Here is a 25,293-nt window from a genome sequence, read left to right on the forward strand (position 1 = left end):
GAAGTGGACACCTGCCCCCATCTCTAACAAAGAAGTAATCTGCATTAGTGATACTCACTTGCAAAAGAAAAATTATTTTTTTTTTCCAATGGAGTTTCACTGAGTATATTAACCACACTTTAGGACTGGTGCCATGGCCAGCCGTAGATAGTCAACACAAAACAAACTTAAAAGTATTTTTGGAGATTTTTTTTTTTTTGAGACAGGGTTTCTTTAGCCCTGACTATCCTGGAACTCACTCTTTAGACCAGGTTGGCCTTAAATTCAGGGATCCACCTGCCTCTGCTTCTCATGTGGCTAGGATTAAAGGTCTTTTAATTAAAGGATTAACTGGTTTTTTGCTTGTATATTACGGTTTCTAATTTTGAATTTTTATGGTGTGTGTGTGGGGGTGGGTGGGTGGGTGGGTGGGTGTGGGGGTGGGGGTGGGTGTGTGTGCATTTCTTATGCTCTTAGTTCCCCCTTTTTTCCATTTTTGTTGGTTAGTCTGTTCATTTTGTATTATCCTTGTTTGCTTATCTTCTTTATTTGACTGTTTTCTGAAGAGAGAGAAAGAAGGCATGGAGTTGGAAGAGTGGGTTGGAAGGAGGGGAGGATCTGGGATGAGATGAGGGAGGGGAGACTGATTAGAATATATTGTATGAAAATAACTTGATTTCAATTCAAAAGTTAAAAATAAAATAAAATTATGAAGGAGGAGGAGGAGGAGAAGAAGAAGGAGGAGGAGGAGAAGGAGAAGAAAAAGAAGAATTGTCTCCATCTGCTTGGCCCATGGCATGTCTGTGGGGTATGGTCTTGATTGGTAAGTGGACCCAGCCCACTGTGAGCAGCACCATCTCTGGGCAGGTGGTTCAGGGCTGTATAAGAAAGGTAGCTGAACATGACTCTGAGATCAAGCAGCCTTTTCCATGGTTCCTGCTTTGAATGATTTGGCTTCTCTTGGTGATGAACTGTAATCCATAATATGAAGTAATAAAACTGTACTAAGACAACATTATTATTATTATGAATCAATTAATTAACTAATAACTAATTAATTTTGAGACAGTCTCACTTTGTACTTGAGGCTGGTCTTAAAATCATGATCCTCCTGACTCCGCCTCCCAAATCCTCATAGATTATAGGAATGTGACACCATACTTGGCTAGCTCTCTGGTTTTATTTAAAGCAGAATTGAGATGGTTGACACAGATGCACGGAGACCAAAACACATGCTGTCAAACAAAGACTACAAAGAATAAAGGAAATGAAAGAATGGTAGGTGAAAACCGCTGGCCGAGAAAGACCGAGCCTTGAACGTAAGCACTGAGCTTCCTCCTGGCTAGAGGAAGACAGCACACAGTGCCTTAGGTAGTGTTCTTTTTATTGTCTTACAGCAGAGTGTCCATTCCCCCCAGTTCACTTACTTTGGTGAAACTTTATTGTAGTACTTGGACACTGTGTTAAGCACTGAAGGAAGATACAGTGGTGACCAAAAGTCCAGAAGTTCTGCCCTTCACAGAGTAGGTAGTGGGAAGGCAGTGGACAAATTCTTACAGTACCCTAACTTCTCCAGGCTTTGCAGAGAGGCATGGGGTGCACTTGACTCTGACAGAATGTTAAGGGGGATTTTGTTGTGCACAGAAACATTTCAAATGGCCACGCCTTTCCAATAGTGTAAATTATCATTGTGGGATTTCAATATTACTTGTCAAACAGATTTCTGTTTCTCTTGTCCCAGGTGTTTCAGGAGTTGTGAATTTAATTGAAATGACAGACTACATACAACTAGTCCTGAAAATGGGACATAAATGGCATCAAGAAACCTTGGTCACAAATCTAGGAATTGCTCAATGGCATTAATGTCACGTTCCCAAGGAACATGTGTAAGGCAATGACAGCATGTGCCCAGGCTAAGAAAGCCCCTATGAAACTCGAGAAAGTTCAGCTTAAAATGCCAAAGGGTAACAGCCACAAGCTCTGTGGACTTGCTTTCACCATTTGTCCCAAGCTTGGGAAGTGGAATTTTGGCTACTTGGGCAAGGGTTGTAGGCTCTTTCAGCCAAGGCTGAGACCCAACCAGGGTCAAGGCTGCAGCTCCAACTTAGGCTCTCACAGATGTCCAGAGCCCCCATTAAGGCCCCAGAGTAAAGGCCTCTATTTGCCAGTGTGAAGACAGATGGACTGGTGTGACCCTCTTCACCTCCACACTATTTGAAGATGGTTGGTGATCTGTGCTGATTTTACAACTAGGCTTGAGGTGGGTTTTCTTAAAAAAGAGAGAAAATTATATTTTTTGGCACATGACTTTAAAATTAATAATGACATCAGAGCCAGCAAATGTGTTCCATGTGTCACGTGCTCTACTCACCCACATTTGATCATTAATTTTAATTATTTTGCTTTTTTTTGAGGCCGGGTCTCCTAACACAGGCTGGCTTCAAACTCACCGTGTAGCTGAAGATGACCTTGAACTCCTGATCCTCCTGCCTGCCTCACTTCTTAACTGCTAGGATTACAGGTGTGTTCCACCAGGCCTGTGAGGCATTTGACAATTCACTAATTGAAATGGGAGATACATTATTATTATTAGTAGTAGTATTTTCCTAAGTACGCTATTCCTAAGCACCAGGGTTTAGGCCTTTCCCCAGTCTCTTCAAATACTGCTAACAGGAGAGTGAGGCACCATCACTGAAACCCTCACCGTGTTGGCTTACTACAGCATTGAACCACAAATGGGGGCAGATGATTAATCAGAACGTGAAAAATCCCAAGGCTTGGGGGAGAAACTGACTCAGACTTTTCATGAAACATGAAATGCAGACTGGGATGATACAAAACTGAAAAGCTTGGTTTTGAAAAAAAAATATTATTATACGTTATGTGTAAACTATTTCTGCTGAAATACAAAAGTAGTTCTGGATTGTTAGTGTGGAGAACTGTGACCTAGAGGTGGGAGTAGCAGTCGGGAATGTGGGTTCATGAGAAGCCACCACACACTTTGGACAAAGGACACGGAGACACAGTACTGACCAGGAAGCTTCCTCTTTGCTGGCTAGCTTTCACAGGAAGGTTCATTGACAGTCTTACCCAACTGTGAGTCCCGTGAGCTACAATAATAAGCAGTGTTGCAAGATGGACCTATGGGTGCAAAAGTGGCTGAAGGTTATAGGCATAACCAACTGATTTCTGATTGGACTTAAGGCCTCTTCCCAAGGACCAAACACTTGCCTGGTGCTGTAAAGGAACCAATGGTTGGGGAGCTCACAGGACCCAGGGTGAACCTGTTACCATTGCTCTGCTGAATGGACAATATCCAAATGCTCTCTAAATTCATATCTCTACACCCATCAGTTAGCGCTGAACTCGTCAGAGAAGTCGCTTTGTGCAGTGGACCATGGTTAATGCGGGGAGTCACTAACTGGTCAAAGTACAGAGAGTGTGTCAGTGAAGAGCTCAGCCACAAATGGGACATCTGTTTTGTACCATTTCCCTAAAGCTCAGGGACCATCCCAGAAGACGGGGTGAAAAGTTTTAAGAGTTAGAGGTTGGAAGGACTAGGGCAAAACAGTATCTTCTGGACATGACAGGTTCACTGTCACCCCCAGCTAGGAGATGAGAAATTTCGATTAAAGTGCAGTCTGTCTAAAGCTTAAAATCTTTCTACGGCTTATGTACTTACACATCCATCTTCTGCATATGTGGTATCACATGTATAAGCATGTATTATTCTACTGGAGTAGAAAAGTTGAATTTTTGATGATTACCTGAAATACTATCTTTAAATCTAAAAGCACATTAAGCGTTAAACACTGTAAATGACCTAAAGTAATTTTATGACAGTGTTGTAGTTAATATTACTAACCTTAGTAAAGATGCCTAAGTAGGACATATCTGTTGTTATTATCTCATCATCGACACAATTTCCAAATTCATGTCTGCATCCTTTTCGAGGTAAAAAGAAGTTGCCCATTTAAAATGCACTGGAGGCAGACTGGGTGTCCTGGTGCACACCTTTAATCCCAGCACTCAGGAGGCTGAGGCAGGTGGATCTCTGTGAGTCCGGTCTTGTTTACAACACGAGGTCCATGACAGCCAGGACTGTGACACAGAGAAACTCTGCCTGTGTAACACCTGCTCCCCTAAATGCGCCGAAGAGAAAGTTGTCTTAACTTGGAGTGAAGACACAACCACTCCATGGGAAGCAGTCCTGTTGAATCCGGTATGAAGAGTGCTCCCTGTCCTTTCAGATTAGGGAAGCAAGAACAGGGAGATGGAGACATGGGCACAGGAAGGCACCTCAGTCCTCTGCAGCAGGGGGCTCCCACACGTATTTCTGCTTCCTGTCTTTGGAGTCTGCCTTCTAGCCCCCGAGTTACACGATGTGTGTGACATCGTCACCTCATCTGCACGCATGCAAGCAGGATGGCAGAATGTGGAGGGGACTGTGTTTCCTGGGAAGGCACTATTTAAGGGTTCATTTCTGGTGCTGTAGGCAGCAGTCGAAAGAGATGCCTGGCAGACAAGCTAGAGTGGTGTATGACTGCCCACTAAGGAGGCTAATTTTGCTAAACCACACAGAGGAGGCTAACAAAGTGTTAAGTGTCCAATCAACGCTATCAAGAGTACAGTGTGTAAAAGCTGTGTTATCTGCCTTTCATCTGTTGATCCTAACCTGATCTGGGGACCAGTTAGAGGGAATACAGTTGGGACTGACCGCTTCACATTCTGTGAACTTGACCTTACCAGTGGAGAATAGGAAAGTGATTGGAAACAGACCTAAGGCATTGGGTTCTTGAAGCATAGGATGCTGGGGCAAGGCAACAGAGAACCTAACAAGATTGGGGTGGGATTTAGGATTCTGCTTCACCCTGGGTGGAATCATCTGCCCACTGCTGATGTTAATCAGAGCTCAGGATTTCTCAGTTGGGTGCTGGGCGTAGGAGCTTCTAGGAGCTAGACCCTAGTTCACCAAGTGACACATTGCTCAGCCTTCGCTGTGTGGTCAAGCTGCTCAGGGATTACACTGAAATAACTATTCTTTTCACACTTGAAAATTGTTTCCAAACAACTGTTTCCTCTTAACATTCCCAAAGCAGAATGACTTTTTGAATTTTGTGTGGCTTCCAACTCTGTCAGTATTAGAGACCTCAAATCAATCCCAACAGTCCACTGCTGTCTTCCCCCCAAGAGTTCCTGAGAGTGTAGCAGCCATGTTGGGTCCAGTCTGTTTAGGTTATTACCATGCCTGCCCATCCTCCCATTGTCATGGTTCAGGAAGTACCTTTGATTACCACAGGGGTCTCAATGGTTGTTTTATTTCTATCACTTTTTTTTGAGCATTGTGTTTATTTAAAATAAGCAAAGTCATACAGAAAGGAGGTAGGAGCAGAATGTCAAATGACTATTGTTAGAGTCCCGAGGAAGGAAGAGAGGGAAGAAGTGAGGGAAAGAGGCAGGCAGACAGACAGACAGGCAGGCAGGCAGGCAAGCAGGCAGGCAGACAGAGAGGCAGGCAGGCAAGCAGGCAGGCAGGTAGGCAAGCAGGCAGGCAGGCAGGCAGGCAAGCAGGCAGGCAGGCAGGCAAGCAGGCAGGCAGGCAGGCAGGCAGGCAGGCAGGCAGGCAGGCAGGCAGGCAGGCAGGCAGACAGGCAGGCAGGCAGGCAGGCAAGCAGGCAGGCAGGCAGGCAGGCAGGCAGACAGACAGACAGACAGACAGGCAGGCAAGCAGGCAGGCAGGCAAGCAGGCAGACAAACAGGCAGGCAGGCAAGCAGGCAGGCAGGCAGGCAGGCAGGCAAGCAGGCAGGCAGGCAGGCAAGCAGGCAGGCAGGCAAGCAGGCAGACAAACAGGCAGGCAGGCAAGCAGGCAGGCAGGCAGGCAGGCAGACAGGCAGGCAGGCAGGCAGGCAGGCAAGCAGGCAGGCAGGCAGGCAGGCAGGCAAGCAGGCAGGCAGGCAGGCAGGCAGGCAGACAGGCAGGCAGGCAGGCAGCAGGCAGGCAGACAGGCAGGCAGGCAGGCAGGCAGGCAGGCAGACAGACAGGCAGGCAGGCAGGCAAGCAGGCAGGCAGGCAAGCAGGCAGACAAACAGGCAGGCAAGCAGGCAGGCAGGCAGACAGGCGGTCAGGCCAGCCACAGGGCAAAATCATTGCATATTAGGCAGCTCAACCTAATAGAAATTGGTTCCTTAGTGTTTTTTTTAAATTTATTGATTCTTTGTAGATTCATATCATACATCCCGATCTCACTCATCTCCCCATGCCCTCGTCTCCACCCTCTGCCCTTGTGAACCCCCCCCCCCCAAAAAAAACCCAACGTAACAAAAATTAAAAGTATAGCCAACAAAACCAAACAAATCTCAGCGTGGAAGCTGTAGTGTGGCCCAGTGCATTACACAGTATACCCCTTAGTCCATACATCTTTTCTTGTAAGTGTTCTTTGTGATGGATCGTTTGGTCTGGCTCAAGGCCTCTGGCTTCTGCTATCCTGTGGATACTGCGCCCTCACTGGGACTCTGCCCAGATATCTTGTTGTTGTCCTGTGTCATGGAGATCCTGTAGCTTTGGATCTGCAGATCCGGCCCCTTCACATACTCCAGCAGTTCATAGTTGAGGTGGATGCTGGGGTGGGCTCACTCATAGCCCTGGTTCTGGGCCTGAGTGGTAGTTAGGTTGGTCAGCCTGCCAGCTTTCCTTTATCATCACTACTAGGGCGAGCTCTCCATCACTGCCCCCACTCCGCCCATTGGTTAGATCACCCAGTGGAGCCAACATCAAGGAGCAGGGCCAATTCTCCTTACTCTCAAGCCCTCAGGTCTGGGTCTCCCGAACTCACAGCACCAGGGGCAGCTCTACTGTTTTGTCCAAGAGCAGTAAGTATATGGCCCGATATCAGAATTGCTGCAGTTGATGAGGGACAGGGTCAGCTCATCCGTTCTCATGCTCCGGGCACTGGCTCCCCTGCCTGCCCTGCCTGCCGCAGTTGGCAAGGGATGGGGGCGGGGAGGACATATTTCCCCAACCCATTCCACCGTATGGCATACGAGGCCGGTGCCCTCTCCTGCTCTCACATCCACAGGACCAGCTCACCTGCACCCCTGCCTGCAGGGTTTAGCTCTAGTGTGCTCTGGGCGATGTGCAGGACCTGCTCGGCCATGTGCTGCAGCTGGTGAGGGCCAGACCAGCTCTCCTGCTCTCATGATCCGGGGCTAGTTCTCCTGCCTACAAGGGACAAGGGAAGGGAGGACATCTTTCCCTCACCCATGCCACCACATACATGGCTGATGAGCGGAGGGGTCAGCTCTCCTGCTCTCCTGCCCTCTGGACTGGTTCACCTGTGCCGCGCCAAGAGGGTCAGCTCTGATGTGCTGCATGGGTGAGGCGCCGTGCCAATTCTCCCACTCTCGTGACCCCAGGTGGTAAGGGACGGGGGAGGGGAGAGCTCTTCTCTCCCTAGGCCCCACCCCTACCCCCATATGGTAGATGAAGGCTGGGGCCAGATCACCTGGGTCCCGGTCAACAGGGTCAGCTCTACTGTGCTGCCCGGGCAAGGTGCAGGGTCTGCTCTTCCAGCGCTGCAGCCAGGCAGGGGCAGGATCAGTGACCCCGGGACTAGCTTTTTCCGCCTGCTATAGGTGGGAAGCCGGTTCTTTAGAACAGCCTGTTCTCTCCTGTTGCTGTTGGAGTTATGTGGACAGGCAGACTATCAGTCTGTACGCAGTCTGTATGCTAGAACACCAAGGGCTGGGCCTTCTTATGTAAATGCGCATGCCCGATTCCACAGGCCACTTCCACCGGGAGGAGACCTCCGCTCCTCAGCCCAGATGGCACTGTGCCCAGCCCACTTTCCCTCTTGTCAGTCTCCATTACATCATCGCTTCTTACTAGTCCGCCTCGCGCTCACTTCCCTCTTGTGTATTCATTAGCTGGCTTGTTTATTGTGTCTTCACTAACCGGAGTGTGGTTCTATGAGGGAAGAGGCTCTGTCTTGTTCTTGAGAATCTCCAGGGCCCTGAGGATGCTTGGCATGTGAGCAGCCCTACAGGAGGTATTTGTTTATCAAGTGACTGTAAAATGCCAAGAGAACAACTTTCCGTCATTTACTGTGGGCGCCTGCGCATGCCCCGTGATGTGACGGGCACGCAGCAGGGGCTTGTAGTGTCTTCCCTTTCTCTGGCTCAGTTCCGGGCGCAGGGCTGATGGGATGGCCATGTTCTTAATTCACCTTTTAATTGACTTCTTACTTCTGTTTCTGACTTAGCATTGGCCTGTGGAACGTGCTAGAAGAGGTGGTTAAAAACACAGCAGACTCTTGGATGCTGGGACCGTTGGTTTCTGTGCTGACTTGGTGTGAGCTGTGGGCAACTCACTTAACTGCTCGGCAGGCCGCTCTTCTCATTAGCAGAAGTGATTCATAGTAAAAAATAATCAGTAAAAGTAACTTACAAAGTGCCCTGGAGCCCTCAGAGCAGCGGTTCTCAACCTGTGGGTCACAACCCCCAAGGTTGGCCATCAAATATTCTGCATATCAGATATTTACCTTATGATTCACAACGGTAACAAAATTACAGTTATGAAGTAGCAGTGAAATAGTTTTATAGTGTGTGTGTGTGTGTGTGTGTGTGTGTGTGTGTGTGACCTCAACATAACTTCCTTAAGTGTATTAAAGGGTCACAGCATTAGAAAGGTTGAGGACCACTGCCTTAGAGGCCTGTAGCTAAAACTCGGGGCTCCCACCCCCTCGGCTTTTCACCTTGTCAAAGACCTTTGAGCCCATGCTTCTTTGATGTGCACTGAGTGTTTATTTATCACCTTTTTATTTCTCTATGCCATTTTCACTTGAGGTCAAGATTTATTTATAACTTCGTAAGTACTATTGTTTTAAAGAGTACTAGGATGACTCCTTTAAAATCATAAGAATTGTCTACACATTGGCCCTGAATTACAAACCATTTGTTTTCATTATCACATGCACCATGGAATTCCATTATAAGCGACTGGCTCGTATGTGCTTTGAGAAGGCTTAGCTAACCATCAGAGTCCCGCAAACGGTCGGTTTTCTGAATGTTCTTCCTCCAGACCTCCCTTTGCTCCCCTGTTGCCTGCAATCCGAGCGAGCGAGCAAGCGAGCGTCCCTCCTTCAGTCTCTCTGTATGTTCTTTTAAGATGCTGCAGTTGAAAACCCAAACCCGCGGTGACTTGTCTGACGTACCCATGGTGGGTGTTTCTATGCCTTTACTGTGTCCTTCCTGGCACTCGCCAGCCGCGCCTTTATCTGCATGCTCTTCTTTCTTTCTTTCTTTCTTTCTTTCTTTCTTTCTTTCTTTCTTTCTTTCTTTCTTTCTTTCTTTCTTTCTTTCTTTCTTTCTTTCTGTCTCTCTCTCTCTCTCTCTCTCTCTCTCTCTCTCTCTCTCTCTCTCTCTCTCCAATGCCATTTCTGACCTGTATGCATGGCAAGCACACACTTCTCTTGTAAGGCGTAGCTGGGACTTCACATGCTTTGGTAGCTTCTGACCCCCCTCCTAGTGCTGGCAATTCTGGCGTATCTTTGTCCGGATGCTGTCTGACTGACTTTGCCTCACATTCAATCGCTTCTCCTTTTCATATCTGTATCACTTGTGGAGAATTCATGGTCCATAAAGATTTTTGTCTTTTTAATTTTCGTATTCTTAGGCATAGCCTAGAAGTCTTAATAAGTGTTTGTTGAATGGACAAGTGAGTAAAACTATAGTGATTTAATTTCTAGCCTCACACACAATTCTGAGAAGGTTTGACCGGTGTGTGGGAAATGCTCTTTGAAATGGCTTCTGGGTCTTAGTGAGGTCAGGAGGTGAATTCAGAGGATTCTGGGTATCCTAAGGCAGATGTCTACAGCTGAGGGTAGTATGGGTCACATTTGTTTTAGCTTACATTTCCTCATTTAATTAAGAGATGTTAATTGGACCACCCACCAGGCAGGTGACTGGAATGTTGGGATTCCTGGCTTTCCCCCCCATCATAATGGCAGTGGGATTCACTGTGAATTAAAGTGTATGTGGTGGTCCATGGGTGGAGTTGACAAAACTTGAAGATTATTTTAGAAAATGTGGCTTTTGTGGGCTCTTACTAATTATAATCTTAGTTAAAACATTTTAATATGAGAACCAAAGAAAATTTAGTAAAGAGCTGAAATCATCAACAAATCTATTATTCCAAACAACAGATTTTTTTTCCTTTTGTACATAGCACCACATGTGTACAAATTGGCACATAGTTGTAACTGTGAGATTGGTTTCTGTTTTCCTTTAGGAAAAAAAAATGAATATAAGGTATTTTCTGCAAATTAATCCTGACATGAGCTTCTCCTCTCCCTTTCCCCTCCTGACCCCCCCCCTTCCCGTCTCCTCCCCTTCACTTTTCAGATTCCTTTTCTTTTCTTTCTGCAATGAAATATCTGTTCCACCTACAAGTGTTGAGAACACACGTTGGGACTCAGTGTTGGCTAGATTTCACTCAGCCGTTCCTCTGCTGTCACACAACAGAGTTCAGTCACACAGTCTCACCTCCTTAGCCTGGCCTGTGTACCGCTGAGCCACCGGCTCCTCTACGGTCTCATCTCCATGTCGCCTCGGTTCACTCAGCTCTGATCACCCTTGCTGTGGCATGTCCTGTATGTTAAATGTGTTGCTCTGATTGGTTAATAAATAAAACACTGATTGGCCAGCAGCCAGGCAGGAAGTATAGGCGGGACAAGCAGAGAAGAGAATTCTGGGAAGTGGAAGGCTGAGGCAGAGAGACGCTGCCAGCCGCTGCCATGAAAAGAGAGATGTAAGGTACCGGTAAGCCACGAGTCACGTAGCAACTTATAGACTAATAGAAATGGGTTACTTTAAGAGATAAGAACAGTTAGCAAGAAGCCTGCCATGGCCATACACTTTATAAATAATATAAGCATCTGTGTGTTTATTTTATAAGTGGGCTGTTGGACCGCCGGGGCTTGGTGGGACCTGGAGAGGAAACTCAAGCTACACACCCTGGGCCCCTTTAGTTTTGTGAGCTTACTAAACTCCAGGCTCAAAAAACAGTCCATTTATCATATTTCCTTCCATTGAATTATTATCTACCTTATTACCCATCTTCAAGAGTCACTTAGCAATGTGAAGGAAGGACTGTTGGCTTCGTCTTCATTGGGATCGTGCTGGGGAGGCACTACTCTGTCTTCTAGAGACAGCCGATTGCAGTTCACTATTCCAAGGGCAATGGAGAGAAAACGGAAAGAGAAAGGCACAATATAGATCAGTGTCAGTCACTTGCAGGATGATCATTCTGTGCTCTCTGTTGAGGAAATGGATGGTTAGCCAGTGTTTTTCAGGGACTTTCATGCTGCATACACACTCTGGGCTGCCATTGCTCAGGATTGTGCTTAGGGCGACAAGGTGGCAGTGTGCTCTCTCCCACACTCTTAAAGACCTGTGCGCTCCAAGAAAGTGAAGGATGACTGTTGGCCTAGTTAAAGCAGTCTCACACGAGCATCAAGTGAGATCTGGGATGCACACAGTGTTCTGTATTTGCCAGAGGTTGAACTAGGGTCCCTAGGCTTGCATGGCAAATACTTTTACCCCCAGAGCCATCTCACTGGCCCTTGTCTTGTTTTTGAGACAGAGTCTCTCACTGGACTGGAACTACCAGATTTGGCTAGGCCGCCTGGCCAGTGAGCCCTGGGTTCTTCCTGTCTCTTTCCTCAGCTCTGCCTCTACAGGCATGTGTCATCATGTCTGGCTCCCTCCTGCCCCCACCCCCGATCTTGGACTCTGGAGACCAAACTCAGTTCCTTGCCCTTGTAAGACAAGTGCTCTACTGACTAAACCATCTCCCCAACCCCAATATTAAAAATTTTGACAGGCTCTAGAGATAGTCTGGAAACCGTAAAGCTAAAAGTATAGGCTCCATTTAGATTCTGTGATGAATTCAGAATTTCAGGCTGAAAAAAAAAAAAAATGACTTGAGAATGCTTAAATACTAATAGTCTTAATGAGGAGTCTGCCAGCCACAAGCATCATATCAGGTAAGCTAAAGTCTACAGCCAGAGACAAAGTGGCCTTTTAGACTCCTGGGCTGACAAATAGAGATTGCACTCCGGACTCCCATAGAGGTCAGAAAGCACTGTGTGGCCTCAGAGCGCATGGCTCCTAGCTCCAGCTCGGTGAATATCTACAGAGTTTACTGCTGAACTGTGCTATGTGCAGAGCACTTGATACAGAGCAGATTCTCAGAAACACCAGTATTTATTCTCTCTCCCCAAGAGGGGCAATCAGTGCTGTACGAACTTACACACTGACTAAGGAAGTTGTGGGGAAGCTGGGCCATCTGGATTCTGAAACGAATCCTTTAACACTGAGAACTTGGTTCTTTGCTCTTATAGTGTTCACTATAGATTATAAAGGGGTTTATTATTGTTAAGATCGTATTAGAATTGTAGAAATGCCAAGTAATGAGCTCCCTCATCTCCTTCTGTCTTATGAGTGTCCTGGAAATATGCTAGACTCTGGAACTGAAAAAATGAGTGATTTGTATATAAACATGGGAACACTGTTCCAGGAGAGGTTGTCTGTAGCAATGGAATTACATGGAGGGCACAGAAAACCCAATTTCGCTGAGAAGCACCAACTTTGACACCGGAGAAGTGTGCAGTGTTCTGAGAAAAACTAAATACAGATTTGCCATGTGACCTAGCCACACCACTCCTGGATAATTCTCCAAGGAATCAAAGTTAGCACACAATACTTGCACACCAGTGTTTATTGCAGTACCGTCTACAACAGCTTAGTGAAGGAAGGTTCTTAACAACAGAGGTATGGATAAAGAAAATGTAGCATGTGTGCATATGGAATTTTGTTCAGTCATAAAGAAGAACAAAATTATACCATTTGCAGGAAAATGGATGCAACTGTAGGTAATCCTATTAAGTGAATTAATAAAGTCTCAGACAAATGTTTCATGCTTTCTTTACCTGTTGATCCTAGGTTATGTATAATCCACAGAACTACACACGTGTAAGTGACCTAAAAGTTGAAGTAAGACTGTCTAAAAGAACAAAGGCTCTAACAGGAGGGGGAGGGTGAAGAGGAGAGGGTGGGTATATATAGAGGGAATATGCTTGTAAAGATATTGTATGCTTGTATGGAAACACCCTTATGTAATTCAATACTATGTACAATGAATATGCACCAACTAAAATCACTCACTAGCTTTGAGACTTCTGTGTTCCTGCCCCTGTGTGAAGCTCTTAGGATGCTGTGGAAAAGACAGATGTGTCTCTTGGGAGGCAGACATTAAACAACTAGTTACAGGAGTTTGAATATTAACCACTGGCTGCTAAGGGAGTATGTGCTACAAGAAGAGAAAGGCTTCCATAAGAAGTCATGTTTGTGCCAAGGCTGAACGTAGCGAGGAGCTGGTCAAGGGGAGAGAGGTTCCCAGGCGATGCAGCGCTGGGCCAGTGTGATCAGTGTCTCCTTAGTGAATTTGTGCTTTTGCAGAAACCATATGTGAGAATCACTTCAAGGTGCTCCGGGCTTGCTGGAGAGAGAAATAGCTCAGGAATCATACACAGCGAGCGCACGCAGGGAATTCTGCTTATTTTGTCAGTGTTGGCCTGATTTGTGTGCAGGACAGAGGGTCCTATCTGCTGTAGAACTGAAGGCTTTCGGGGAGCTTTTTCTTACATGGAGACTAGTGCCTTAGGATGGCAATTTCTTTCTCAAAAATCTCAGTGAAATTCAAGAATGTCTAACACATTAGCAGAGAAGAGTAGGACAATACTCTTTGAAGGAAGCAAGAGGGAGAGAAGATGCAAAGGCCTTTCTGGGGGTGGGAAGAGTGGACAGAAATTAGAGGGAGAAACCTTTGAAGATAGCGTACATCTATTCAAAGGGGAGGGCAGCCGTGGAGAAGAGTGGAGAGGTTCTTCAGACCAGAACTACATAGGCCTATCCTGGAGGGCCGCTCAAGAAGAAAATTCTGAACATGTAAGGGATTTTTGTGAATGCTGTGAATATAGGCATGGTCCTGCAAGGATGTCCACTCTTTTGATATGGCAACATGATGTTGTCATCTACACACGTGTTCCGAGGCATCCATAGCTATCCGAGGACACATGTGGTGTGTCGGTGTAGATTGGACACGACTAGAAGGACGTTAGAGTAAAACTTCTGTGTTGTGAAGCCAGGCATGGTGGCACTTATCTGTGTTCTCACTTCTCTGTGATTATGCTTCTGCAGATGTCATGAGATGTGGTGTTCTGTGTGCCCTCAGCGCCAACTTTTAGAATCACATGAGATTTATTCTCCCAGGATTCTCTGCACTAAGTATATTATCCTGCATTTGTTACTTTTCTGCGTGAGTTCAGAATTTTGATGGAATGGAAGAGAAGAGGGTGATTTAGATCGAGGTCAGACTCAAGGCAAAAGTGTGGTGAGCAGATAAAGGAAGAAGTGTTCAATGAGAAGCCCTCTGATAGCATCTAGAAGGGACCTGGCTCAGTTAGGGTCGTAGTGGAGATTCCCTGAGAGAGCGGTACTGAGGTGAGATGTGAAAGATGATCAGGTATTAACTAGATCCACAGGGGGAGCTGTAGGAAGCAATCCAGGCCAGGGAGCCGGGTGATGATGGAAGTGATTTCCCAGATAGATAGGATGTAAAACTAACATGACTTTATTATTTCATTCAACAAGTCTATATTTCACATAGTTTTCTGGCCTCGGAGGCACAATTATGAATGAAAGCCCAACATTCAATGTGCCTACATTGTAGTAAGTACCAGGGAGAAGTGATAAGGATGTGGCCTTTGTTTTGAGATGGATGGAGCTGCCATCATATGTGAAGATGGGAGATGCCGAGGGAGGGCTGGATTTGTGCATGTAGAACAGGCTAGTTTAAGTGCACAAGCGAATCCTAAGGAGCCAGGGCTGTATGTGCCTTGAGTTTCGGAGTTGTCTGGGGCTGACACATATGTTTGGAAATATTTAATATCTAAATGATAACTAACATGGCAGGAGTGGGTGTGGGGCCCCAGGACTCCATAAGCAACACACAGCACAGCCTGAAGGGGAGCCATAAACCCTTTCTTCCTCAAATCGCTTTGGCCAGTCATTTTGCCACAGCCACAAAGCACAGAGACTAAGGCAACTTACAGAAGGGTAAGAGTCCACATAGTGGGAAGGCACAGTGGCAAGTGGCAGACGTGGTGGTGGGAGCAGGAAGCTGAGAGCTCACGTTTTTTTAGTGTAAGCACCATGCAGAAAAAGCAAGCTGGACGTGGCGTGAGGCTTCTAATCTCAGAGCCCACCCCCAGTGACATACTTCCTGCAGCAAGGCTGTACCTCTTAAGCCTCTCTAAGCAGCACCACTAAGTTCAAACCCCTGAGCCTTTGGGGGACCTTCTCACAAGCCACTATAGTGTGACAGTGGAGATGTGAAGTAGCTGCTCTCACTCTTCCTTCCATAAGTGGCCTTGGTCGTTGTGTTTTTTCATAGCAACAGAAAATTAATTTTCTGATAATGATGGGCCATACCCTTTAATCACGAGCCCAGATAATCCCTTCCTTCCTCAAATTGCGTTTGTTCGTCATTTTGCCACAGCAACAAGACAAACAATAAATGTATGGTCATGGATTGACAGCAGCTCCTGCCTTTGTCCTTTGATCTGGCTTCATGGCTATCTCCGCAGCCCATTGGTTATTGGTCATTTAGTGACCTCAGCAAAAAGCTATTCTTTTTTTTTTTTTTTGTCTAGGAGTCTCAAGGGTGAAGTAACAAGGCCAGAATGGAATGGATTGAAGAATGAGTGGGAGGTAAAAGAATGTAGGACACTAATGTGTCCTGTAACATGACATTTGAAGAATGCTGTCTTCCCACCATGCAGGCTGAGTTCCTGGCTGGAGTGAGGTCAGCTCAAACGGAGGTGGTAACTTTGCAAGAACCCCAGCTGGAAGTTTAGAAGTTGTTGGGTTTGTCTTATTTTTTTTTTCTCTGCCATTTTCCCCCCTCTGGAATATGACATTGATTAGAATGTGAGTGTTTGAGGTGATGACAAGGGAGTCTTGGAGAAGGGGCTGGAGTTTCTAGAACACACATTGAGTTAATTCTACTGATACATTTGAACAGCATGGATAAATTGGGAAAACATGGCACAGACCACACACAGCTCTTGAATGCTCCCCTGCTGGTGTAAGGATTATATTCCTCAATCCCTTTTGTTATGTATTCTCTATCATTCTCTGTCAGCGTATCTGCTATTCCTTAAGGAGTACCAACCTTGTGATCACTCCCAGGGTATGGTGTTTCTCAGCCTTGTCATGAGGCTGAGGGGAGGAGGCTGGGGAGTTCATTGACTTTAGGCATGCTTGTCTGGATTGGCAATGACTTTTGCCTTGTCCTTTATGGTTTCTGTAGATTGCCTCTGCCCTTCAGGCTACTAAAAACGTATTCTCTTGTACTGTATCAAGCTGATAATAGAAAAAAAATAATTAAAAAAATAAAACTTATTCTCAGAGGCTATGCATAACATGAAGCTTTCCCTTTAGAATGTTCTTTAGAAAGAACCCCAAGAGTCGGTATTTATGTTAGTTCAGCAAATTATACTTTCAAAGAAAGCACATATAAGCAGTCCACACACTCACCTCACCTTGCAAGAGAACACACATTTACAATATATCATACAGTCAAAGTCAACATCCAGTGTAGAAGTAACCATCTTATTAAATAAGAAACACAGAGCCAATGTAAAGATAAAAGCCCAAGAGGTCAGAGCTAAGAGCCTTACCCTTCCTGCTTCAGCGATCCTCTTCAGCCAAGAGAGACCTACTTCCTGTATGTTTGTCTTTATATAGACTTTCTGTTCTGCCTTCTCATTGGTTGTAAACCCAACCACATGACTGCCTCGTCACTGCCTGTCTGTACAGACCTTTAGGTCTTCTATGGTTGGTATTGAGATTAAAGGCGTGTGTCTGCAATGCTGGCTGTATCCTTGACCACACAGAGATCTACCTAGCTCTGCCTACCAAGTGCTGGGATTAAAGGCATGCACCACGAACGCCCAGCTCCGCTATGGCTTACTATTAGCTCTGACCCCCAGGCAACTTTATTTATTAACATACAAATAAAATCACATTTCAGTACAAATAAAATATCTCCATAATCCAGAGTAGACCCCTCACCTCCTATATCTCTTTAAAATATATAAGACTATCTTCCTCATATCTAAATCCCAATTTATGTACCCAAAACAATTTCAGAGTGATATAGACATGGTGGAAATAATGGGATCCCTGCTTAGACATCTTACCATCTCTTTCTCATACTGTCTTAACATATGAAGACCACAGCTGGACCTCTGTCCTCCGAAGTCCAGGTCAATCCTCTTCTAGTTATTTATAGATGTCCCTTGAGTATATGGAATCACATTGAATTTATATTTGTAAAGAAATCAAACAATCTCTTATGCAAATAAGAGCATGTTGCCATTCAAAGAGGTTTGAGACATCAAAGTATCAAAGCTTAGCACTATAACTTTTTAATATTTATATTTATACAGTATTATTTATATTTATATATTATTATTTATGTTCACTTTGGAGGAAAATGCCTGGGAACAGCATCTTCAAACAGAAAGCCTTGAACCAATTATTGTCTCATCCTTAGTGCCCTTTCATGCCAAAGCTAACATATTTTAATCATATACGGCAGAGCTCAACACCAAATATTAACTTTTCATTCACACAAAGCTTATTTGCTCAGTAATAGCAGTGTGAGACTAGATTCTGAATATCTGTTGTCTCTTATACCCTCTTTGGATGTCTCCCTTTGTTTGAATTTTTGTTTCATGTTATCATTTATATCACATACTCTTTACTTTTTCACTGTTTACCTCTTTCTGTGTAGAGATATATTTAATGAGTGGATGTGTGGGTGTCCACTCTTTTGACATTACTTGGATGTGCTTATGATGAATTCCTGACCATATAAACTTTGTAAATGAGAAGTTAATATTTGGTGTTGAGCTTTGCTGCATCTGGTTAAAATATGTTAGATTTGGCATGAAAGGGCACTAAGGATGAGGCAAGAATTGGTCCAAGGCTTTCTGTTTGAAGATGATGTTCCTAGGCATTTTCCTCCCACTGAGTTATAGTATAATATGTACTAAATTTTAATACTTGAATGTCTCAAACCTATGTGAATGGTAAAATGCTTTTTTTAAGTATAAGAGATTGTTCAATTTCTTTAAAAATATAAATTCAATGTAATTCAATATTCTCAATAGACATCTAGAAATGGCCAGGAGGACAGAGGTCCAGCTGTGGTCTTCATACATTAAGGCAGTATGAGAAGGTGATAGAAAGATGTCTAAGTAGGAGCTACATTATCTCCACCATGTTTATATTATTCTGAAATTATTTTTGGTATACTAATTAGGATTTAGCTCTGAAGATGATAATCTTCTAAGCTTTAAAGAGCTATTGGAGGGATTTGCTCTGGGTGTTGACTTTGACCATATCATATGTTGCAAATGTGTGTTCTCTTGCAAGGTGAGGTGAGTGGATGGGCTGCTATGCCTTACACTTTGATGGTCCAGGTGTGTATTTCCTACCACAGGCCCCTAAGTGTCATCCCTGAATTTACTTCCATGCCCTGAACTAATTCCACTAAAGAATCCCACAAAACTTTAGTGCCATGAGAGTAACACTGAGGCACACTTCCCAACCCTCCATAGCTGTGTTCTTTGGGTACCCCCAAAAGTCTGTATAGAGAGAATTCCCCATGCCCAGCCCACTTTTGTATGTTTGGATGGCCCAATGCAAGCATAGCTTCTCAGACACAGTGCTGTACAATAATCTTTCAGTGCACTGTGTGAATATATGTGTCTATGATTGGTTTAACAAACAAGCTGACTGGTCAACAGCTGAACAGGATAAAATTAGGTGGGAAAGCCAAACTGAGAATGATGGGATGAGGAAGGGTAGAGTCAGAGGAGTCACCAGCCAGATGGAGAATGAGTCAGACACATAGATGAATTAAAATGGGTCAAAACTGTAAGAGCTAGTTAGTAACAAGACTGAGCTATTGGCTGAGCATTTATTAGTAATCTAAAGTCTCTCTGTTGATTATTTGGGAACTCCCCCTACAACATAGGGATGGATCAGCTCTTGAAATGCTCTCATTAGCAGAGCTGCCATAGTCAGTCTTCATAGTCAGCCCGTAACTGTGACCCAAGCTAGCATCCCCTCAGTAGCCCCTATTAATTCTATAAACCCCGAGCCCACACTCCCATCACAATCAGTGACATGGGGTCCAGCGGCTGCTTTTGGGGTAGCAGTCCATCTTCATGTGTACTTTCTCTTCTCTTTCCATTGTGACCTTCAGATGCAGTGTTTTTGCTTAGCTGCTAGAGGGAAAAATGAAAAGATTTTCTGTGTGTGGTAATCTCTAGAATGGTATGACTGTACACCACACACACACACACACACACACACACACACACATACACACACATACACACCACACATCTGCACATAGATACCCCACATATTTTCTGGTATATGAAGTACAGAGAAGAGATATTTACATATTTATATGTAGTCATACATAAATTTACATAACGATATTTTATATATGTCACATATATTTATATGCTTCTTTTTCTAGGATTTCTAATTCAATGGTCTCCTTGAGAAGTGAGTGTGGCTTTTTAAGTTAAGGGGTTGTCAATTAGTGACTGAAAGAAATATCATTCTAGAGTGTGATGGACTGGGTAGCAAAATCAGAACAAGGAAGTTCAGAGAGAATCAGGAATCAGTAGCAAGCAAAAGGCAAATCTCTGCTCACTTAAACCAGTTACCAAGTCATGAATCAGCACCAGCACCCAGGAAGTCTAATCCATGCTACCAGAAGTGATCATTTCCCAACTTCTGTGATCACCATTTGGTTTTAAGATTAGACTAGGCTTTGCTGCAGTAACAAAGAACACTGGTTTTCAGTGGTTCATTTCCTGTTTTGGACGCTGAGATTGGCACCCTGAATACTGTATTTCTTCTTTGTCTGCAGTGTCTATGTCAAGCTCTGCCTGTAGGGGGCACTAGAAGGACCCCAGAAAACTGTTTCCTATTCCTGTGGGCATTAGCCCAATAACTTTGCTTTACTGCGGTGGAGGCAGTTCCAGGCTGCTGCATCCACTGAATCCAAGCTGGGTTTTTTTGCGGCACTGGTAGGTCCAGTCTCACGGCATCATCACAGAGACGACAGCACGGGTATAATACCCGCTCTTCAAGGGTCTGGCTGTTAGCATAGGGAGCCCTTCCTTCAAGCTGGGAGACACCGGGACCAAATATCAGTGTTGTTTCTTCCGAAGTCTGATTTCTAGCATTGAAGACTGCCCACATCTTCCTTGGCTAAGCATAGACTTGCCTCCTTGATGCTTGTGAGTCGCCTTTTTACCCTAGTCTCATAAGCTCAGTTTTGAACCTTCATGATCTTTCTTCAAATAGTTGGAAAGGCGTCTGTCTCCAGTTGATAGGCGCAAACTGGAATTCTTCACCTTGTCATAGCCTCACCACTCTGTAGAGGAGGTGGGGATGGCTGTTGGTTTCCTAGTGGAAGTACATTTTTCCCTATGTGAGCATTACAATCCTGATCCTAAGGCACTGAGGAAAGACTGCATGTTCCATTGCTACCCTAGGTGGTAATCAGCCCTGGGCAGATGGTCCCGGGTTGTGTAAGAAAGTTAGCTAAGCAAATGCTTGTGAGTGAGCCGGCAAACAGCCTTCCTTATGATTCCTGCCCTGATTTAACTCAGTGATGGACTGCAACCTGGAAGTGTAAGTCAAATAAACTCTTTCCTCCCCAAATCGTTTTTGGCCAAAGAGTTTTACCACAGCGAGAGAATGAAACAAGGACAGAGACAGTATTCTGTTCCCAAAGGTGCTATGGTAAGGTATCATAGGACTGAGTTGTATATTGTAGGCAACTTTCGAATTATGTTTTTAAAGAGACATACTTTTATCTTGCATGGCTGAAGATATAATGTAGCAATGGGAAATGTTGGGTGTGTTGATGTGAATCTGTAGTCCCAGTTACTTGGGAAGCCGAAACAGAAAGATTGCTTGAGCCCAGGAGTTCAAGGTAAGCCTGGAAAACATAGTGAGCCTTGATCTAGAAGAAGAGGAGGAGGGGGAGGAAGAGGAGGAGGGGGAAGAGGAAGGAGAGGAGCAGGGAGAGGAGAGGGAGGGGGAAGAAGGAAAAAGAAGAGGAGGAGGAAAGGGTGGAGGAGGGAGGGGGAGGCAGCAGCAACGGCAGCATCACACAATTAGATACCTGGAGCACTCTGTATACAATCCTGACTATCAGCTCCATCAGAAATCTTGATCCTTAATATGATATGAGGCAGCAAAGAAACATCCAGGGGTATTCCTATTTAATGTTTTAACATACCCATCCAAAGAGTATAAATGCTTTCAAGATATTCATCTGCTTTGTTAAATTTCACAACTGTGTGAACCAAGTCAAGGGGCTGTTTTGTAGCGGAGCTCATAACCCTGTGATGAATGCCAACACACACATATGTCGACCCACATTTTAACCCAAGAGTCAAGACTCCAGTATCAGATGCATCTTAGGCATGTCTCACCCAAGTCCAGAGTCAAAGTGATCTTCAGGAAGGCTTTCCCTGAATGTCTCTTTTGGCTCTCATTTGAAATTACTTATTCCTATCTCAGGATAGCAGCATTGTCCATGTAGTGGGGACAAGAGCCTTGGTGAATTTCTAAAACCCAAGGCTACAGCCACCAGTGTCTAATTGCTGTGCCCTGAGATCTAGCTATTGTGGTGGGCAAGCTTTTGCCTGCCCACTATCTCTGTGGATACCATACGTCCCCAGTTTTTCATGGGCTTTACTGCAACATCTGGATGCAAGATTGCATGTGACCCAAGCCTGGACCATTCAAGTGCCCTAAGTGCCTAACTATAGTGACCCCTGGGGAGAGGACATGAGGTTCAGCCAGCTTGTCCAAGTCTGCCCTGAGCTGAAACTGTTCGGAATAAGGCATGGTCCTTCTGCTGGGTTCCTTTGCTATGAAGAAAGTGTGAGCCTAAAGTTTCCAGGGACTGGCTTTACTCTCAGAAGAGGAATCTGAGCAAGAAGTCAGTGTAGTGAAAGCAGAATGAAGACACAGAGGAAAAGAGGCAGACCCTCCAGGACTATCTTAAACCAGGGGCACCTTCAACTTTCCAAGACAGAGTTCTTGTAAATCCTCCTCGTGGAAAAGCTGGATCAACTGGATTGTATACCTGCAAATGAAGGCATTTTACTAATATGGATATTATATTCATTCATTCAACTTGTCTGGCTTTTGCAAGTTACCAAATTTGTAGCTACAAAGTTCAAAGTTCACCACAACTGAAGGCCTGTCTCTCCCAAAGCTATCTCTGTACCCTTCTTGCTCTGATAGGAGGAGGAAGCGGCCCGTGAGGGGTCAGGACCATGAGGATCATCCTAACCTGTAACTGTGCTGTATGTTGAACTCCACTCTGCTGGCCAGGCCCCCCCCCCCCGGGTGTTCAGTGACTCCCATGCCTGTGCCTGGTGTGGCTGAAGTTCCCCGAGCCATTCATAAGCTAGTGCCCTCCTTCACATGTGTGGTAGAGCTACACACAGCTGGCATCAAGAGTGACGACTACAAAGAGGATGAGGAGACATAGTTTTAAGGATGCTACCCTTCCAGTCTATGGTCCAGTGTTTCACGGTGCACCCCACGTCTGCTCAGCTACTTTACGCTATTTTCTTGTAAGATGTACCCTGACCCTTGTCTCTGCCGCTCTTTCTAGACATGCGCTTTAGATGAGAAAGATTTCTGAAGGAAGGAAGCAGAAAAATGGCAAAAGTGTCCTTTAATTATTCTTCCAAATTTAGAAGTAGGCTTCTGGAATAGTCCTTAAAAGCTCCCCTCCCTGGGTAGACATAGGCCACTGGCCCTCAGGGGATGAGTGTCTTGTAAGACATTCTACCCAGTCAAGCCAGAGGGACTGGTTACAAGGTGCCTTGGCTTCCTTCCCAGCATGCTTTCCTCTCCCGACAATGTCATGCTTTACCCATAGAGATGTATCATCTGTTAACCTACCCCATCATCATTTAATTCAATTAAATCATAATAATTTTATGATGTTTAATTTTAGAATGGATTTTGTGGTGATTTGAATGAGAGGTCCCATGTAGTCAGGTATTTGAATATTTGGTCCTCAATTGGTGGCACTATTTGGGAAGGTTTAGGAGGTGTGGCCTTGCTGGAAGAAGTATGTCACTGAGGTGGGCTTTGAGGTTTCAGAAGTCCTGCACCATTCCCATTTCTTCTCTTCTTCCCGCTGTGGTTCAATGTATAAGCTCTTGGCTTCCAGCTCCAGCTGCCACGCCTGCATGTTGCCATGGCGATGGACTCTTATCCCTCTCGACCTGTGAGCCCTGCTAAACTATTCCTTCTATAAGTCACCTTGGTCATGGTGTTTTATCACAGCAACACAAGTTATAATATAAAAAACAAAACAAAATAAAGATGCCAGGAAACTGTTGGAAGTAAAGAGGCTGGGGTAAGCTGAAACACATCTATATACTATGGGTCTTAGTCTCCGAGGCATGTGAAAGTCTGGGAGTTTCTTTATTTGTGTGTCAAAAAATAGTGGAAGCACGCAGAAGTACAAAATCCCAGCCCAGTCTCGCTTTAGTTAACAGGAGTATTACCAAGAAGTTGTTGAAATGTCAAAACAAATCCTGTGTTGTGCTGGATATATAAACAGGCTCTGCAAACTTCACTTGAGAAGTCATATTTAATTTCCTGACAACTTTGCAGTCCTAGAGGACATGGTACTGGGGCACCTGACAGGGAAGTCCTTGTGTGTGAGGAAGGCTGGGAGGGGAAAAGAAGCGTTCCTGCTGAAGCCTCCCCCTTTCATATCTGTGACTGGTGGAACTCCCTTCACAACCCTCTTTCCCAGACTCAGCTGCACGCCAGAGGAGGCAGGAAAAGACACATCGTTCAATGTATTACCTACACTCCGAGCCACACCGGGAAGGGGTAGACACTGCGGTGTTTGGTGATGAGAGCTGAACTGAGTAGCGTCTGTTGTGCTGTTGTTTGTGCTGGGCTTTACCTGATTTCTGTCCCCGCCAGAGAGCCAAGACACCTGGCTTAATTCTCTAGGATGGTGTCTGTCTTAGTGAGAGTTATTTTTGCTGTGACGAAACACCCTGACTAAAGCAACCTGGGGAGGAAAGGGTTTATTTGACTTACACTTCTACATCATAGTCCATCACTGAGGGAAGTCAGGACAGGAACTCAAACAGGGCAGGAGCCTGGAGGCAGGAGCTGATGCAGAGGCCAAGGAGAGAGCTGCTTACTGGTTTGCTCAGCCTGTTTTCTTATAGAACCCAGGACCACTGACCCAGTGGACGTACCACCCACCATGGGCTGGGCCCTTCCCTATGGATCACTGATTAAAAAAATGCCCTATGGGCTTGCCTACAGCCTGATCTTATGGAGGCATTTTCTCAACTGAGGCTCCCTCCTCTCAGACGACTCTAGCTTGTGTCAAGTTGATGTAAAACTAGCCAGGACAGTGCCTTTTCATGGCACCTCTGAAGATCTTACTCTAAATGGAGGATGGACAGGGAAATTTCAGGTAGAATCAGGGTTCCAGAGGAAGGAGTCTGAGGGAGAGGTGTTTCTGGGCCACGTCACATGAGGTCCCAGCTTCCACTGTGCAGAAAGTCATGTCTGGGGTGTGCCGCTAGTGTGGTCTTGCACAGGAAGGCCTCGTCCTCAGTGTGGGAAGTCCCTTCATTTCTCAGATTGTATTCTTTGATGACTGTGCCTCTGGGGTGAGGAAAACTTTGACATTTCCGGAAGCCTCCAGAGTTTGGATCGTCAGGATGTCAGCTTGATTTCTGGGCTGAAGCTGCACAGAAAAGTTGGAAAATCACCCAGAAATCAAGTTATCCCTGTGTGCAGCAGGTCACCAGCCTCTGCAGCATCAGCCTCCGGAATCTCAGTGACCTGGTTGGGCATTCTGGGGTCCTACTTTGTAGTTGGGACAATGTATCTGAGGTGTTCTCCCCTAAGGGGCCCTGGACTGAAGAAATTATATTCGCAGCCAGGGGATTTATTTATAATTTGCTGCAGATGGCCAGTGTTTTTTTAATTTTTTTTTTTTTTTTTTTTTTTTTTTACTTAGCAGCTTTCCTTCTTCCCTTTGCATTTTCCCACACCCACTCCCACTTACAGTTGGCGGTCTTCCCA

The sequence above is a fragment of the Peromyscus maniculatus genome, chromosome 9 (genome assembly GCF_049852395.1).
Source record: "Peromyscus maniculatus bairdii isolate BWxNUB_F1_BW_parent chromosome 9, HU_Pman_BW_mat_3.1, whole genome shotgun sequence".
Taxonomy (NCBI): domain Eukaryota; kingdom Metazoa; phylum Chordata; class Mammalia; order Rodentia; family Cricetidae; genus Peromyscus; species Peromyscus maniculatus.